At 47.5% G+C, this 17,433-nt stretch overlaps 1 long non-coding RNA gene across 1 annotated transcript; it reads right to left on the bottom strand.

The window, feature by feature from the left end:
* Positions 1–39: 39 nt before the first annotated feature.
* LOC106994200 (uncharacterized) lies at positions 40–15,737 on the bottom strand. Its single transcript, XR_003724200.2, has 3 exons — positions 15,574–15,737; positions 7,102–7,415; positions 40–2,527 (listed from the first exon to the last, which is right to left on the bottom strand). It is a non-coding gene; the product is annotated as an uncharacterized LOC106994200 (long non-coding RNA).
* Between the last annotated feature and the right edge of the window lie 1,696 nt (positions 15,738–17,433).

The raw sequence follows: 17,433 nt of genomic DNA, 5'->3' as shown, positions 1-17,433 counted from the left end.
ACAGGCACTTCCCACCCTCGCCCTGGCTCTGGTCTCCAACGTCTCTCAAAATCCTGCCATCCACGCTGCAGCCAGCGTGGTCCCGCCACAGGGCAAATGTGCCTCGTCTCTCCTTCCTCCACAGCTCTCCGGGGGCACCGCATTGCCTGCCCTGAAAAGCCGATTATTCACTGTGGCTTGTCAGGCTATGCATTGCACGAGGCGGTACATTGGGTTCAGATGCTCTGCAGGTGCGTGAGTTATTCACCAATCCCGTTCATTAAGACAGCTGCCGTCTCACACAGGCTGAGCCATCCCGTTAGGTTTGCCGGGAGGAGAAACCACTCAATAACAGGTACCAATCACCTCGACCACCCGCGGTGGTTCTTCCATTCCTTAATCAGAAACAAGTTCGCCAAACACAGAGTGACTCCACCGAGCGTTTGTTCCAAGAAAATTTGCCTTGTACTGTGATAAATAACTTGTTCCTTTTTACCCCCAAAATATCAGCCATCAATCCTCAAAGCGTAATCCTGGGTCTTCACTGGAACCACGTGAGGGCTTGCAGAGATGTAGATTTGCTGGGTTGCCTTCAGCCTTTTTGACCCAGCATCACTAGGCACCAGGCCCAGGAATCTCCGTATTTAATGAGTCCTACGTTTTAGCACACACTAAAGTTTGGTATCATGGATGTGTCTCCCTAAAGTATAATGTGGGCTTACCCATTTGTATTTCTGCCTACGTGGATTGAAGTGGAAAGTGTTCAGGAGCTTTGAACTGCACTGGCCGGCCGCAGATCAGAGCGCCACCGTGCTCAGGCGCAGCCCACAGGCCCTGGACTCCTTTCTCCTTTACTGCAACACGTGGGGTCCCTTGGAGGAGAGAGCGTGAGACAGGACCCAGCCGACTACCTGCGTGTGCCATTTCAAGAGAGCCGAGCTACGTTTTGTGAAAGGGCATCATGAATTGTGTCAGAGGCATATAGAATGATCTATTGTCGCATTTTAACATTAACAATCTCAGGACACACCTGGGGCTCATTGAAGGCACTGTAATGAGAAGCCTTCGCATTCACAGACCGTAAGACCACCAATTAGATTCCGAAAAGTAGACAAAGGCACAGTGTCAGACGTGTATAGGCTGTTCTGCCAGGATCTGCCTTTTCATACTTTTCAGCTCGTCAATGTAGCTTTGCCCAGCTCCACTCTATTTGCTGTAGAAATTCTTGCTTTGGGGATCAAACACCTACTGTTTTGTTTTGTTTTGTTTGTTTGTTTTTAGAGACAGGGTCTTGGTCTGTCACACAGGCTGGAGTCCAGTGGCATGATCTCGGCTCACTGCGGCCTCAACCGCTCAGGCTTAAGCAATCCTCCCACCTGAGCCTCCCAAGTAGCTGGGACTACAGGCATGAGCCACAGTGCCCAGCTAATTTATTTTTTACATCTTTTATAGAGACAGGGTCTCCCTATGTTGTCAAGGCTGGTCTCAAACTCCCGGCCGCAAGTGATCTTCTGGCCTCAGCCTCCCAAAGTGCTGGGATTACAGGCATGAGCCACCTTGCCCAGTCAAGTGTTTCTAATAATCTCCCCCAAACTGAAATATTAGACTCTCTCTTTTCTGTGGAAAGGGTTAGGGAATAGAGTAGGAAGGTGTGTTGAGTGTGGAGGATGCAAACAGGAACACTGGCCCCAGGGTCAAGGGAGTAAGAGAAAGACACGTGTTTGTGCCAGCGCAAGGCTGAACATGCTTACAGCGTGATTTCGCGTGCAGCACTCCACGTGGGTGTCACCACAACCATGTTGTGATGTAGGACGGACAGCATCTAACATAAGGGACGTGTCTTTATGTCCTGGGGGAAGACAGCTGGTTTCGAGGCGAGGGCTTGGCCTGGGGTCTCACAGCGGTGGGGCCGAGGTTCTGCGGCCTGAGTTTCACCAGGGTGATCAGCCATGACAGAGGGGGCGATTCGCTGGCCGCAGGTTTGCGGACACTCGGGATATATCGGCTGCCGTTCCGGGGAGCCTTAGACATCTGTTTTCCTGAATCTTTGTTTTTTTCTGTGTCTCCCAGACATTCTCCATACTCCTCTGCTGGAAACAGAGCAGAAAGGGCCTCGAAGCACAAGCACACGCCCCGGGTTCCTGAGACTGCAGCAAGAAGCAGGAGCTGTTTTCTTCCATTAAGCCCTGCCCTGAGCAGAAAGAAATCATCTCTAAGCTCCTGTCTTGGGTGACATGTTCCCTGACACAGGGTTGCTTTTCCTCACCTGTCTAAACTAAGTAAAGAGGATCCAGTATGCACTCAACGCTGATCTTTTCAACAGATACTCAAAGGATAAAGCAAGGATAATTTATTCTCCTTCTGTTTAATCCCATAGAGTGGACTGTGAACTTCCAAACACAGAGACAGTCTTCTGAGGAGAGAGCCCCCTTATCAGTTTGGCCCTGTCCAAAATAACGATAACTCCACGTCGCCTTTGCCTGCAGGATGTATTTGTCCCGTCAATAACTAATTGTCAGGATTGCATTTGCCTCTGGAGAAGGGAAATCTGAAAAACATTTACATAAACATAAAAACATTTAGAGCCCAGGCTTCTAAATGCACGTGGGTTACAACCAACTTCCCACTTTAATTATGCTCCCAGTATAACCCTAAGAGCAGAGGGGAAGGCAGCCGTCCTTCCCTTCACTTGGCTCAGCTTGGGTGAGAAGTTCTTAAGAAAAAACACAGACATTCCCAGTTTATTTCATGAAGAAGCTATTTCTTTTGTAAGGCATAATATCCAGGTGGGTTTTGCATACTTCATGAACAGAACATTTAAGTTGCTCTTAAATTGAATTTTAAGCACAATTTTTAGATATAACCACAGATTATTTGTTTGTTTGTTCAAGCTAAAATTAAAGCTGGCCGTCTACATAAACCGTCCATAGAGCGACAAGGATTTGCGTTCTGCCACCTGCCCAAGAGGTCCACCGGAGACCAAATACCGAGGCAAACCAGCAATTTGGTGTGGCTGTGCGCGCACTCGTTTCCCTGACTGAGTACTCTGAGGTCATTAAGGGGTGCTGGGTTCTTTAGGAAGACGTTCTCATTACGTGAATGGTGTCGAACTGCAGTTTAATAGCAGCCTAGGCATAGGCGTCCACGACACACACACACACAAACATACGAACACACTCACACACAAAAACATACAAACACACACACTCACACTCACAGAGTCACACACGAAAACACACACACAAAAAAAAACACAAACACTCACACACAAAAACACACACGCTCACACAAAAACATACACACACACAAAAACACAAACACAAACACACTCACAAACACACACAAAAACACACACACACAAAACATACACACACACAAAAACACACACACAAAAACATACAAACACACACACAAACACACAAACACACTCACAAACACACAAAAACACAAACACACACATACACACAAACACACTCACCAACACACACACACACAAAAACATACAAACACACAAACACACACACAAAAACACACACACAAAAATACACACACAAACACACACACAAACACACACACACACAAACACACTCACACAAAAACATACACACAAACACACACAAAAACACACACACACAAATACACACAAAAACACAAACACACACAAACACACATAGAAACACACACAACACACGAACACACACAAACACAAAATGATTTACTTATACAAGTTCTATTTAAAGTATGCCTACATGCAGTATATATGTTGCAAAACTATTCCCCCCTACAGGCCAAGGAGGTTGTTTTTCTCATCTTTAAATTCCTAGAAGTGAGTATTCAGTTAAAAATTATCAGCATATTTGGCTCCAGTTATATTATCCTTGATTTCTGAATTTATTCATTCCGACATATCTACTGGGCACCTATTGTGTTCCAGACAATCTACAAAGCATATGGATACCAAGACAGTCTTCTCAAAGAATATTTCATCTGCCAAACTGAGTATTTTGATCTTACAAATGAATCCATAAGGGATTATGGATATTAAAGAAGGGTTAAAGATCAGTAGAAAAGTCCAAGTATTTTTTACTTTGAACATAACCCCCTACATTTATACTGTTTGTGCAGAAAATAATAATAATAATAATAATAATAATAATGGCCTCTAAATCCTTCCTTTCTTGTCCATTTGTTTTTTAACTCTTCACTGGAGTGTGAAACCCTCGAGGGCAGAAACTCAGGCCCAGCGGCTTCTACATCTCCAGCTCCTGGCCCCTGGCAGGCACTCGCTGCCGACAACCTGACCGACTTACTCAATAAACCAGTATCGACATTTTCATGAGATACCAGGACACAAGCTTCTAAAAATGTTCAGCATTCAAAATACCAGAATATGAGGTAGGATGCTCCAAAGAAATAAATCAGCCTTCCCTCTCCCCAGCCTCACCCCTGAGAGAGATGTGCCATGGGAAAGAAGAGCTTCCAACGCTGGGAAAACCGCGCATCCTGGCACTGAAACACAGGAATTCCAGGAATCCCTTCATTGCATGAACAGTCTGAATTTGAAATAAGTAACGTGAATGATGACAACACAAGCCATACATACTGGCACTCACATGCCAGCCCCAGGTGAGGGCTGCATGGCAGAGCTGCAGGCCAGTTGGAAATGTGAATGACTGCACTTCCCATGTGTTTTTTAGGCTGCTAATTTTTACAGCCAAGAGATTTGCTATTAGAAGTTCACTTCAGTGTGGCTGAAAGGAATGGAAATGAATTGACAGATGTTACAGGTTTTCTTTACCTTTAATCTATATGCATAACTACGCCCTGGACTGAGACCCCTTTCAGATACATTGATCCAAGGTAAACAGTAATATACTGCAGGTCCTCAAATAACATCGTGTCATTCAATGTCGTTTCATTATAATATTGATAAGAAAAAATTGATTCCAGCTGGGGCCACTGTCAGTGTGGTGTGTGCGGTTCTCCCCATGTCTGTGTGGGTTTTCTCCGAGTACTCCCGTTTCCTCCCACATCCCAAAGCTGTGCACATTAGGTTCACTGGCCCGCATCTGAGTGAGTGTGGGTGTGGGTGAGTGTGTGTGCCCTGCAATGGGATGGCATCCTGGCCAGGGCTCGTTCCCCCCTTGCACCTTGACCCTGAGCTGGAATAAGTGTGTTAGAAAATGAATGAATGAATGACACAAATTTCACAAATTCTTGTAAAATAAAAATGCATCAAGTCTACCATAACCACACAGATGCACAACAAGAAATATGCGGTCTGAAAAAGCTCAACAAGTCCCTCGTATTCATGATGGCTTGTTTTTGCACTGCAAGGAGGTGCTCCTTACAATTTTTACTTTGCAAATATTTCTTCCTTAGTTTAACCAACTACCACTATGACCACCCTCACTCACTGTTGCAGCAAAACTCGGGTATATTGTCTTGTTGTTATTAATTTTTCTTAAATGTATAGCTCACATTTATTTCAACGTTTAATATTTGCGGTGTTTTGGGTCTTTATTTAGAAGTTTGGTGATGTTTTTGTGACCAGAAATATGTCCCAGGAATTTAACTCTTGTTTATATCAATTGGCCTGTGGTAAGGCTGGATTTATTGTATGTTACTTTGCGTAACGTCGCGGTTTCCAAGAATCTATTGGTGACCTCCAGTGAGGACTTACTGTACGTGAAGCTATTCATTTATAAACCTTCAGTGACGATGGAGAAACAGTCCCGAAGGAAGGACAGCTGGAGGCCTGCACCACCCGGAACCATCCTTCGTGTCGGTATCTGAGTCCATCGTACCCAATGGAACAATAATTAATGGCAGCTGGCTCATGCCTACCCAGTTGTCTTCTCATTCTGAAGACAGGGAGGATTAAATTGTTTAGCCCTTCTTTTGTAGGTAGGACTGAGAGACTCCATATAGCCAACGAGTTGTGATGAATAGTGACTGAAATGCTTCGTCGATAATGGAAGATGCTCCATTGCTCAGTTTCCTTTTCATGGGACCTCAACATTTGACTTGGCAGCTGTGTTATCATCCGGGGCCCCTGAGAAACGACCGTGAGCATCACACATATGTGAGACAAGTACACGGTGTGGATGAGAAATACAGAGATTTTGTAAAGCTGCTGAGATTGAGGGCTCTTTGGTGGTTGTTATGCAGCGTCATCCAGCTGACCCTGCCTGATATGCTAGGTTGCTCGCAGAGCGAAAGAAGGGGTTAGGGCCAAAGGAAGGCTAAGTCCCAGTGCCACCAAGCCGCTCCCTCCTCTGCTTCCTGGGAGACAGGCTCCATCATCAGCACGGTGCAGTGTGCAAATCAGAAACTTGACACTTAGATTCAGTGCTGTTGCCAGAATAAGGTATGTATGGTTCCTGTGGGCTCTTCTGTGGTCTCCTGAACACAGTGAATGCTGAGGAAAGGGTAGCAGTTATTACATTAATTTTTAGTTACAAGATGTTTGGCGCATAATATGAGTCTAGATAGGAAGGGACGACAGCCCTAGACCTGCATTCAACATCAGCAAATATTGATTTGAAAGTCTACCAATCACTATCTAGGAGTCCTTTCCTAAGCAAAGCTGAACAGGCTAGAAGAGGAGTCCGAAGCATAAAGTACAGCCTAGGGGAGGTGGCCTCTAGTCGAGAGAAGTCCAGGTCGTTATGTGAGTCCTTGGGTATCTGTGAAGGCTCCCTGGAGGAGGTGATGTGGCAGCTGAGATCTGTGAGATGAGTCAGGACAGTCTGGTATGAAGAGGGGAAGACGAGCTCACACAGGAGGAACGGTATGTGCAGAGGCTGCGGGGAAGGAGGGGTGGTGCATGCAGAGAACTGCAGTGGCCATCTGGAGGCTACAGTGACTCCATCTAGAGGCTGATTCGTCATGCTGGCTTCTGATTAACCTCTGTTCCAGGCACACCTCTAAGATTTCCAGTCTGTCTATTGTTCCTTGAATAAGAGCAAGTACTTACTGTAAATCCTGCCCTTAGGTCAGCCAACCTTGATGTTATCGTACTTCAATTGTCCTGCAGCTCCCTTGTGAACCAATCCTCCCTGTGATCTCCAAGCCCTGGGTCTGGGGGTCTTGGAGCAAGGACCCACCATCTTGTCTTACCTGAGACGCTGACGGGCTCCTGTTCCTAAGTCCCTATTCATGTTTCTTTCTGAGAAACTGGATACATCAGCTCCTTTCTTCAGCCTCTTGGCTTCCTCGGACTTTGGGAGTAGGTTTGCATAGACCTGCCCACTGCGGAACAGGCCAGAAAAGAGAATGTGAGGGGCAGGTGATGAGAAACGGGGCTGCAGCCGTAAAAGGAAATCAAGCCACACCCAACGCACGCCTAGATGTCTTCCTATCGCAGCAAGTGAAACTTCTCAAGCTCCATTTCTTCTCTTTGTCCACAAGGAGTAATTTGAAATGAAGTCCTGCTGGGCGCAGAAGACAAAAAGATGTTAGGTCTCCCAACATCTGTGTCTAATCATTCAGTAACTTGCCTCAAAGCTTACACGGAGCAGGGCCTGGTACGGCGGCATCGCGCTGTTCTCCTGTTCCAGAGAGATGTTCTTATCTCCCCTCCTCCCATCTGCCATCGGCTTTATGGAACCCAAGTTCTCAGGCTGCAAAGCTTCCAAAAGATGTCTGAGAGGAAACTCTCAACTTGGCAGTCGACGCCTCTGAATTGCTGAGCAGTGAATGGAATTTCTGCCTCTCACCCCACCCACTCTGGAGAACTCTGGAACCCAGGAATCACATGATACTGCTTGCACGGGTAATGTGAGCAGGAGAGAAACCCATCCCTTCCTCACCCCACCCCGTGCACGAGGACATCCAAGGATATACAAGGTTCCCCTCTATGACTTTAGATTGGCTCTCCATGCCCAGGAGGAGAATTCGGCTCATCTTCTCCTGCCAGCTCCAAATTATTTCTGGCTGGCTCATCCCTCCCCCTGAAAGACCCAGAGGATTCAGAGACATGGCAATGCCTTCTCATGGACATTGAACTCACTGACTCGGCACGCACCGTAGCAAAGGTTTGCACAGAAACTTTACACCCAGAGCCAATAAAGTCCGTGCCATCGAAAGCAAGTCAAAACACAATGGCATCCAGCAGAGCAGCCAGCAGATTGTCAGCCTGTCCTCTTAAGCAAACGTTCTGCAGGAGAGCCAGCGGAGAAGCTTGAGAAGGAGCCAGGAAGGGAGTGAGCTCCACATGCCCCACGCTGCTCCTGCCACCGCTGCCACGGCTGCTGCTGGAAAAACACATTCCAGCATCTGGCATCGGAGCCTGGCAGCTGAGGCGCGCCCCGCCTGTGTGGCCAGGAGTGCCCTCTGAAATGCACAGCCAAGAGAGGAGACGACAGGGCAGGTACAACCAGGGGTGCCAATCCCACGGGGCCGTGCCAACTCTGCCTTGCCATCCGATGCCAGCCAATTTCCTTGTGCCACAATGGCCGGGTTTAAGAAATGTTAACCTTGTGTTTTGAAAGTGATAAACGCTCCAGGATAAAGAGAAGTCTTTTCCAGCCACGCCCCAATCTACTCATGAGGAGCAGGGGCTGGGGAACAAATCTCCAATATGACAAATAACCTCAGAGCAGGGATGCAGAGAGGCTGGCAGCAGGCGGGACCTCCTCCAGCAAACACGTGGAAAGAGCCTAAAATCAGCACGTGGCTTCCAACCAACACTCCAGCACGCTCTCCAACCCAGGCCACGGTGGGGAGATTTGCTTCCCTGCTGTTTTCTTACCAGCAGAGCATTCTGACCTTCACAAGACCCTGCTTCCTTAAGAGAAAGCCAGGCCAGTGCTTCTGCTGCTGTGGCCTGTCACCTAATCTCTCTTTGGAGCTGGGCAGTCCTCTTGCCCATGAACAACCACACACCGCACCCCCAGAGGAGCCGAGGGAGGGAGCTCTGGGCAGAGGCAGCAGATGAACTCTGGGCGACGATTTCCAGGGAATGCCTCCCCAAGCACTGTTTGTTAACTGGAGGAAAGGGAACCACTGTGGCAAGAGCAGCACGAAAGATTTTTCAGTTGTGATAGATGTTTCATAGCCACTTAATTAAGCTCAGGTTAAGCCAAAACATGACCAAAGAATTGTCATCATGCATGAGCAAATTTAGAAATGCCATGTCCCTTAAGATTCTTTTTTTTTTTTTTGAGACGGAGTCTCACTCTGTTGCCCAGGCTGGAGTGCAGTGGCACGATCTCGGCTCCCTGCAAGCTCTGCCTCCCGGGTTCACGCCATTCTCCTGCCTCAGCCTCCCGAGTAGCTGGGACTACAGGCGTCCATCACCACGCCGGGCTAATTTTTTGTATTTTTAGTAGAGACGGCGTTTCACTGTGTTAGCCAGGATGGTCTCGATCTCCTGACCTCGTGATCCGTCCACCTTGGCCTCCCAAAGTGCTGGGATTACAGGCGTGAGCCACCATGCCCGGCCAAGATTCTTTATAGAAAAAATAAAACCAGGTGATCACTGCAAACGAAGGCATCTTCAGAAAATATGAAAGGCACTAACTTTATGTGACCCTGTGCAAACTGCTCTAAACCTGAAGGAGCAGCCAGCCTCCTGTCTCAAAGTTCTGCTGCATTAAACAGATGGCAGAGTGGTCCCAGACATCCCAGCAACTAGGCAGGTACACACGTTTCAGAAATGAGAGGTGGACCAATAACAGGTCCACAGGGAATGGTTTGGGCACAGGGCAAAGGGGACAGACAACCTCAAAGGTCCTTTGGGTGGACACAGAGGCCAGTTGGAGCACTTGCCACAGCTTCAGGATGCATCTTGTGTCAAGACCTTGGCATGCTGAAGTCAGCTAAAACAGAGCCAGTCACGAGTTATGATTATCCTCGTTCAGCTAGGATGGAGAATCCCATACAGACACCGCGGTCACTTTCCTTTCTGGACGTCCTATATTTAATTGATGAAGTCACTCGAGCTTCCTCTGTTTGAGCTAAGGTCCCTGAGTTTGGCAGGAGAGGGATGATGGGAGTTCCTGGGGAAGGAGGCTGATCTCAACTCCATTAAACATTCTGAGAGGGTGTAAAATTTGTCCGGCCTGTTTGCTTTTTTTTTTTTTTTTTTTCCCAAACTCCAGGCTAGTGGGTGGGATACAGTTCAGAGCAGAAAAACAGAAGCAGGCCTTGGAGGAAGGTCCAGCATTGGTAGGAACAATGGCAGTGGATGGGACCATCCAAGAGAAAGCACTGAACCCTACCTGAGCCTTGGGTGCTTCTTGGGTGAGCTCCCTGCATTCCCAACAGACCCCTGGCCAAAGGCGCTTTGAGACTGGGTACCAGAGCAGCTTCCGCAGCAACCACCACGCTCAGTCACCGGGCATGTCGCAGGCCTGTCCTTGAAGCTCCCTCCTACAAGCAGATTGAAATGCTGCTTTCCCGGGGCTCTGTTCTGCACTGTCAGTCTGCACTGCAGAGGATGCTTCAGCCGGAGGATCAATTCTGTACTCTCCGCAAAGAGCTCTGGAGCTGGGGGTGGGCCTGGAGATGCCAGCACTTTTCTGAGTCTGAATCTCACTTTGTAAAAATTAGAATGACTCAGGGCAAAAGGAGAGAAAAACATGTATATTCATGCAAGATAAAGTTTTAGAATCCATGCAGGGAAGTTATGATCCACAAAGCAACCATAATTTAACCACATTACATGCCAGAATTAAGCTGTAAATTTAATAGCATGTATTTACAAAGTAATGAAAGTCTACATATCATGTTTTCAAAAATAATCCCACAAATCTGAAAGTAGGTTGATTTGACTGCTGGACATTTCTCTGAATATTTTGCTACTTGTGAAACCAAATTCTCCTCTTCACTGGAGCATTGATGTGGAGGCATTTTATGGATGCATGATAGAAAATATGTGGAACAGGTGAGGAAGTGTGGGAGGGACCTGATGACATTGTCTTGGAAGAGGTCACATTTTCTGTGAGCTGAATGGGCTGATGAATCACGCCTGCTGAATCCTGTCACAGTGGAGAGCACTACTAATATTACACGGTGGAAGGAGGCCTGCAACTCCACACCAGACTAAAATGCACTCAAGGCATGATACTCAGGGTTCACTTTAGAAGACCTGATTCTAGTCTGCTGAGCTCAAATAAATTTCATTTATTCAGTGCCTCTGTGCACTCAGCACTAGTCATTAGTGGCTGAGCAATGCCAACTTCACTTTTTTGTAGCAGGGGAAGGAACAAAATCTGTCTTCTTAATATCTTCCTATAGATATTATTTACTGGTCCTTTTGTGGAATCAAATGTTTTGTTGCCCTAAAGAATAGAAGGATGAACCTTTTGAAGCTCCTTTTATATTTTTTGTAAGGTATTAGTAGATGCTTATAGTACAGGGCTATAGATGTGGGAAAACAGATTTGACAAAAGTTCTGGAAGCTTGTAATGCCATTTCATTAGGCTCTTGGTACAGCCTGAATCAGCACAAAGACACGAGGTCATTGCAAGGAGGATGGACAGAAGCTCCAGCAGCCTCTTCCGGCAATCATCTCTGCAAAGGCTAGGCCTGACCAGGGGAGGGTTCTAGATGCTCCCTGGGGAATCCAGATGAGCCAAAGAACTAGGACTTAATTTGAATCACAGCTGATTTTTGCAAGTCTCTCAGAATCCTTATAATCGGGATGGTGGCACTTGTAAACCTCCTGTATGGTGGATGCCCCCCCAGACAGCAGAGGGTCCCAGACGTTCCAGCAACTAGGCTGGGACACACATTTCTTTCCTTCCTGAGATTTGCAAAAGGTCAAGAACCAACAGCCTGGATCTTCTCAACCAAAAGAGAGTCCTACTAGAAAGAACCACTAGGCTGTAAGCCTCCCACGGGCAAGGATTCACATCTACTACTTACCAACAAGGGCATGTTGAAGGTGCAGAAGAACGAAGGAAGGTGCAAGTGGGTTGGAGGGGAGATGTTTTGCAGAGAAAACAATCAGTTTGTCTAAAATAAAGGATGAAACGCTAGAAATGCAGAGGCCAGGATGGAAGGTGGGATGGGTGAAGGACACCATCAGCGGGCAGGGACGACGAGAGCACGTCCTTGGATTCCTCCCTGCAAACAAAGGCTGCCAGCAGCTGCCGCCTGTGGGTTCCTGCTAAGCCCTCATCCGAGTATTTCTGCCTCAGTTGCAGTTAAAGAAATAAAGTGCTGGAGGAAGAGATGGGATTTAGCAAAAATGACTAGTGCTGAGTGCACAGAGGCACTGAATAAATGAAATTTGATTAAAAGGGTGAATCTGAGCCAGGGAAAAAAAAACCGAGCCAAGTGTTGACAGCGGAAAAGCATCCTCAGAGGCTCAAGTGCTCAGGCCTCTCTGGCTCTTCCCTTGGAGCCCTGTGGTCATCTGGCTGTGCGTGTGCCTCTCTCCTGCTTCCCAGTCCCTTATCCTGGCAGATTTTTAAAAAAGTCAACAGAACGATGCTGCCCGTTGCTCAGGCAAAGGCCCCTTGAAGTACCTTGGGGTCCCCGTTAATTCTTTCCATAAGCGTTTATGAAGTGCCTACTAGATGTCAAAGAGAAATCAAACCACAGCCACAGTTAGAGCCTCAGGCATTTCTGTTCAGGAACTCACAATGTTATCGGGTTCACTCAAGGAGATGATTTATTTTAGATCTTGACTCTCACTCCAGCTGCCCCACAGGAGAATGACATTTAAATCAGAATGCCACGTTATCCATTTACAATAGAAAATATGTATTTGCAGAGACCATAATATTTCAGAACCTGGCTACTCTAAGGGTGGTCCACGAATCCACAGTGTTGGCAGCACCTGGAAACTTGTTAGCAAAGCAGAAATTCAAGCCCCAGCTCAGATCCACAGAATGAAAACTGCATTTTAACAAGATCCCCAGGTGATCCTTATGTGCATGGAATTGGAGAAACAATGGTCTAGAATCGTGGTTCTCAAACAGGAGTGTGCATCAGAGGGAGGGATGGTTAAAACCAGGGTGTGGGGGTCCCACTCCAGCGTTTCTGCTTTGGGGGGTGTGGAATAAGGCCCAAGAGCTTGCAACGTCTCACAAGTTTCCAGGGCCCAGACTTTGGGAACTACCGATCCAAACATCTAGACAACCCCCTATGACACCACAATGCCTGACTTAATGCGGTGGCTGAAGTTGCAAAATTAATCCGAAGCCCTCATCATCCTCACATCTGAGCTGTATCAGCCTCACAAGGAGGGTATGTGTATAAAACAGATCACTGGTCCCCATCCCCAGATTCTGTGTGTGCCTCATTGAATAAGAACAGACTTACACATTTTCACATCATCATAAAATTTAAGACTATCAAAGACAAAAAGAAAATTTTGTGGTTTTTTTTTTTTTAAGAACTGATTGAATTTCTTGAAGTTTCTTAAAACTCAGAAGGCAAGAAGTTAGTTGTTTAGTAACAATTTTAAAGTTTCAAGTTAGCTACGTTGAAATGTGCAGGTGTTGGCCGGGCGCGGTGGCTCACGCCTGTAATCCCAGCACTTTGGGAGGCCCAGGCAGGCAGATCATCAGGTCAGGAGATCGAGACCATCCTGGCTAACACGGTGAAACCCCGTCTCTACTAAAAATACAAACAAAAATTAGCTGGGCGTGGTGGCGGATGCCTGTAGTCCCAGCCACTCGGGAGAGTGAGGCAGTAGAATGGTGTGAACCCAGGAGGTGGAGCTTGCAGTGAGCCGAGATCACGCCACTGCACTCCAGCCTGGGTGACAGAGCGAGACTCCATCTCAAAAAAAAATAAAGAAATGTGCAGGTGGTTTTTTGGACAGTGCAAGAGTGCTTTGGGTAGAAAAGTAAGCACATGTTTCTCTTTCCACTTTTCCTCAGCAGCCTTGATATGATGAACGCTATCACATATGCCACTATCATTCCTGCACATCTGCGTGGCAATAATAATTATTGATGGTAGATATAGCAAAATCCTTGATTTTTCTTCTTGGTGTCCTGGACCTTTGGCCTTGCCTGCTGTCTTCACAAATGTTCTTGACTCATGGCTGCACCCCTCATCAAAGTGCAGACAGACTCTGGACTCACCAGGCCCGCCACTCCAGGCTTTGGATAAAGACGTGGGGAGAAAAGTGGCATGGTGGTTTTTAAAAATAACATTTTTAATGTTTTTAAAAAAACATGAATAGGGAGTGGAGACTTTCAGAATAAAAAAAATAAAATGTCAGTGAAAGTAAAGGAAGGGCTAGTCCCCTCTTTGAAACAATATTCTGCAACTTAAAGAATAGCTTGTGAACAGGGTGTGCTAGGGAGAATTTAATCCAGAGAAGGCAGAAGCAAGACAGGAAATGTCTTTTCCCTCCCACAGATTGGAGCAGAGGGGCCGACGTGGCTGTGGATTGGTGGCAGGGGAGGCCCTGGCTTCGGCAACACTGTTCTAGTGTTCACTGACAAGATGTTCCTATTTAGACCGAGGCTTTCAAGTGGCCATTCTTCTCTAAAGTTATTTTTATCTATAGTGCCTCGCCTGTACATAATGCTATAGGTACACGTGCAATCAGTGCTTAAAATAGCACCTCAATTCTATCATGATAGCTAAAAATAATCCTGGGGTTCCTTTGGAGCTCACCTGGTGGCTGCCCTCGGCACACAGGCACGGATCCTTGTCAGGTCTGCCTTCCCACCAGATCTTCAAAAGACTTTCTCCATTCCCCTACCCACCCCCCCACCCCCATTGCTTCCTGGAACTCATTTCTTCTTATTGCTTTGTGACGCAAACTTCTCAAAAAACTTGCACAATCACAAACTCTGGTTGGCATTCCTACCCGCCTTCTGCTCATCAGCAAATGTGATAATGAAGGTGTTGCTTTCTCTTTCTCCCCGTTTCCCTCCTTCACTTTACAGCTCTACTGGGACAGATGTTTATTGAATCTTCCCTTCCACCTGAGGAGAATTTATTAACAAGAAAACACAAAACAGACTTCACTTGGGACACCCAACAAATTACTGACTCCTCTCTTCGCCCAGTAAGTCGTGGGGACTAGCTGTGTTTTCCCGCGTCTTCAGCTGTAGAGGGTTAGCGGCAGCGTTCTGCCTGTCCTTCCAAGGTTTGCCACTCCCTCTTATTATCAGGTCTCTTTGAGATAGAACTGCTGATCCTTACATATTGCCAGATTCCCATCTGAGCACATAAATCCAAGCCTCAATGGGCTCCAAACAATCTTCAGATTTTCATTCTAGAAACTTCGAAGGATAGAAACTTGCTCCCTGAAAAAAATTATTTGTTCAACATCTGGCCCCGCTAATCTGCAGCCCCAGAGATGACCAGATCATTTCATGAGAAAACCCAATTTGGGGTTTTGATTCTCCTTCAAGTTTCAACTTCTTAGAAAGCCCCTGGACTTTCTGGCCAGCATCACCTGGGTCTTCAGTGTGGCCCCCAGCACAGCCACCCTGTGACTACCCAAAGGACACACAGTGAATACTGGAAACTCCTAATGGCCTCCTTACCGATCCCAGCTTACTTTCATTCCGTCTGCACTCTCTGTCCCGTGAAAACAGGTAAGTGGCATCTGTGACCATGATTCCAAGCTGCTTTTAACAGCAAAGTATCCAATTATAGACACCATTTTACCTTACAGGGACTCCATTATGTCTGCTCAGAGTGCAGCTCCACGCATCCCCCTCCTGGAACGCCACAATCCGCCACCTCCACGCTGCACGTAGTTCTGAAACTTCCTCATAATCGCATGCACTGGCACAAAGCCTCAGCAATTAGTCTCAAACAGCCCCATAAACCAGCACCTGGCTAGGTGTCATAGACCTAATGAAAGTCAAGTGCGTCAACGAGATGCTTATTATATGGTGCCTCTCCCTTCTTTGTTAATGTTGTTTGGACCTCATGGAAACCCGCGTGCATAGGAAAATACAGGCAGCTGTTCAGGTCCCCCCAGCTTAAACCAATGTTTCTGTCAAGCTATAGATGAAACAGTGAGCAAACGGCCTTCATTTCTGGAGCCCTCCAGAAACATTCCCAGAATTCCAGAATGAATGTCGACTGCAATGCTGGGGGAGAAATAGACCCCTCAGGACAAAGGACCTCCAAGCACTGCCACCAACAATACAGGATTTTTCTCTTGTTTTGACTTGGTGGAATATGTTGGGTCACAGTGCAGTGACCTTGGAGGGTTTGATGATTACAAAGAAACAATAAAATTTAGAAAAAAAGAAGAGAAAGAAAAAAGAATGCTCTGGGGGTATGAGAACAGCAGAGGACGACAGCAGAAACAGTTTTGGAATGAGGAAGGTTTGGGCATTGTGAGCTCCCGCCATGGATAAGGAGCGCTTTCTGGTTTGTACTTAACGCCCAGGGCTCCCCATCCACTGAGTTCGCTGCCGGGTGTGTGTCAGGCCCTAAATCTCCTGCATCCCCGCAGCCCACCCTGTTAAGTCCAAGCGGAGAGACCAGGGCATGAGGAAAGAATCCGGGCCACGGTGGTTCGTGCCTGTAATCCCAGGCAGGTGGATCACCTGAGGTCAGAAATTCAAGACCAGCCTGGCCAACAAGGCCAAAACCCCGTCTCTACTCAAAACACAAAACTAGCCGGGCGAGGTGGCGGCGCCTGTAGTCCCGGCTACTCGGGAGGCTGAGGCAGGAGAATGGCGGGAACCCGGGAGGCGGAGCTTGCAGTGAGCTGAGATCGCACCACTGCACTCCAGCCTGGGCGACAGAGCGAGACTCCATCTCAAAAAAAAAGAAGCTGAATGCCCACCATCACTTGGTTTTCCTTTTGTCAAGGTCATTGTCCAATTCTTTTTTTTTTGTTTGAGGCGGAGTCTCGCTCTGTGGCCCAGGCTGGGGTGAGCGGCGCCATCTTGGTTCACTGCAAGCTCCGCCTCCCGGGTTCCCGCCATTCTCCTGCCTCAGCCTCCCGAGTAGCTGGGACCACAGGCGCCGCCATCATGCCTGGTTAATTTTTTCCTATTTTTCAGTAGAGACGGGGTTTCACCGTGTTAGCCAGGATGGTCTCCATCTCCTGCCCTTGTGATCCGCTCGCCTCGGCCTCCCAAACTGCTGGGATGACAGATGTGAGCCACGGCGCCCGGCCCCCAATTCCTGATGCAACACGGTGCAGTGGAGCTGAGGGCCCCACACAGATGCGGCAGCAGCAGTGCTGGGTTCCAGGCCTGTCACAGGTGAGTCACAGGTCACTCTCCGGTCTCCAGTCCTCTTAGCAGCAAAACAGTCCCAACTCCACAACTCCTGAGCCCTAACAGCATCCCTATCAGGGAATCTGCGTCTCAATCGCTTCCTTCCAATGGGCGTTTCCCTAGAAGCCCCCATCTCTCCTGTCACCTGCCACACCCCGCAAGGCCCCCCCTGGCCCAACCAAGACCTCTCCGTTAGCCTTCTGCCTGCACAAGTCCAGATGCTCCCCATCCCCTCATCACAAAACATTTGGGAATTCCCGGTCTTTTGCATTTTAAAATCCAC

Source organism: Macaca mulatta, chromosome 17, assembly GCF_049350105.2.
Source record: "Macaca mulatta isolate MMU2019108-1 chromosome 17, T2T-MMU8v2.0, whole genome shotgun sequence".
In the NCBI taxonomy this organism is placed as follows: Eukaryota; Metazoa; Chordata; class Mammalia; order Primates; family Cercopithecidae; genus Macaca; species Macaca mulatta.
The sequence above is the reverse complement of the archived record's forward strand: the minus strand, read 5'-3'. Positions and strand labels throughout refer to the sequence as shown.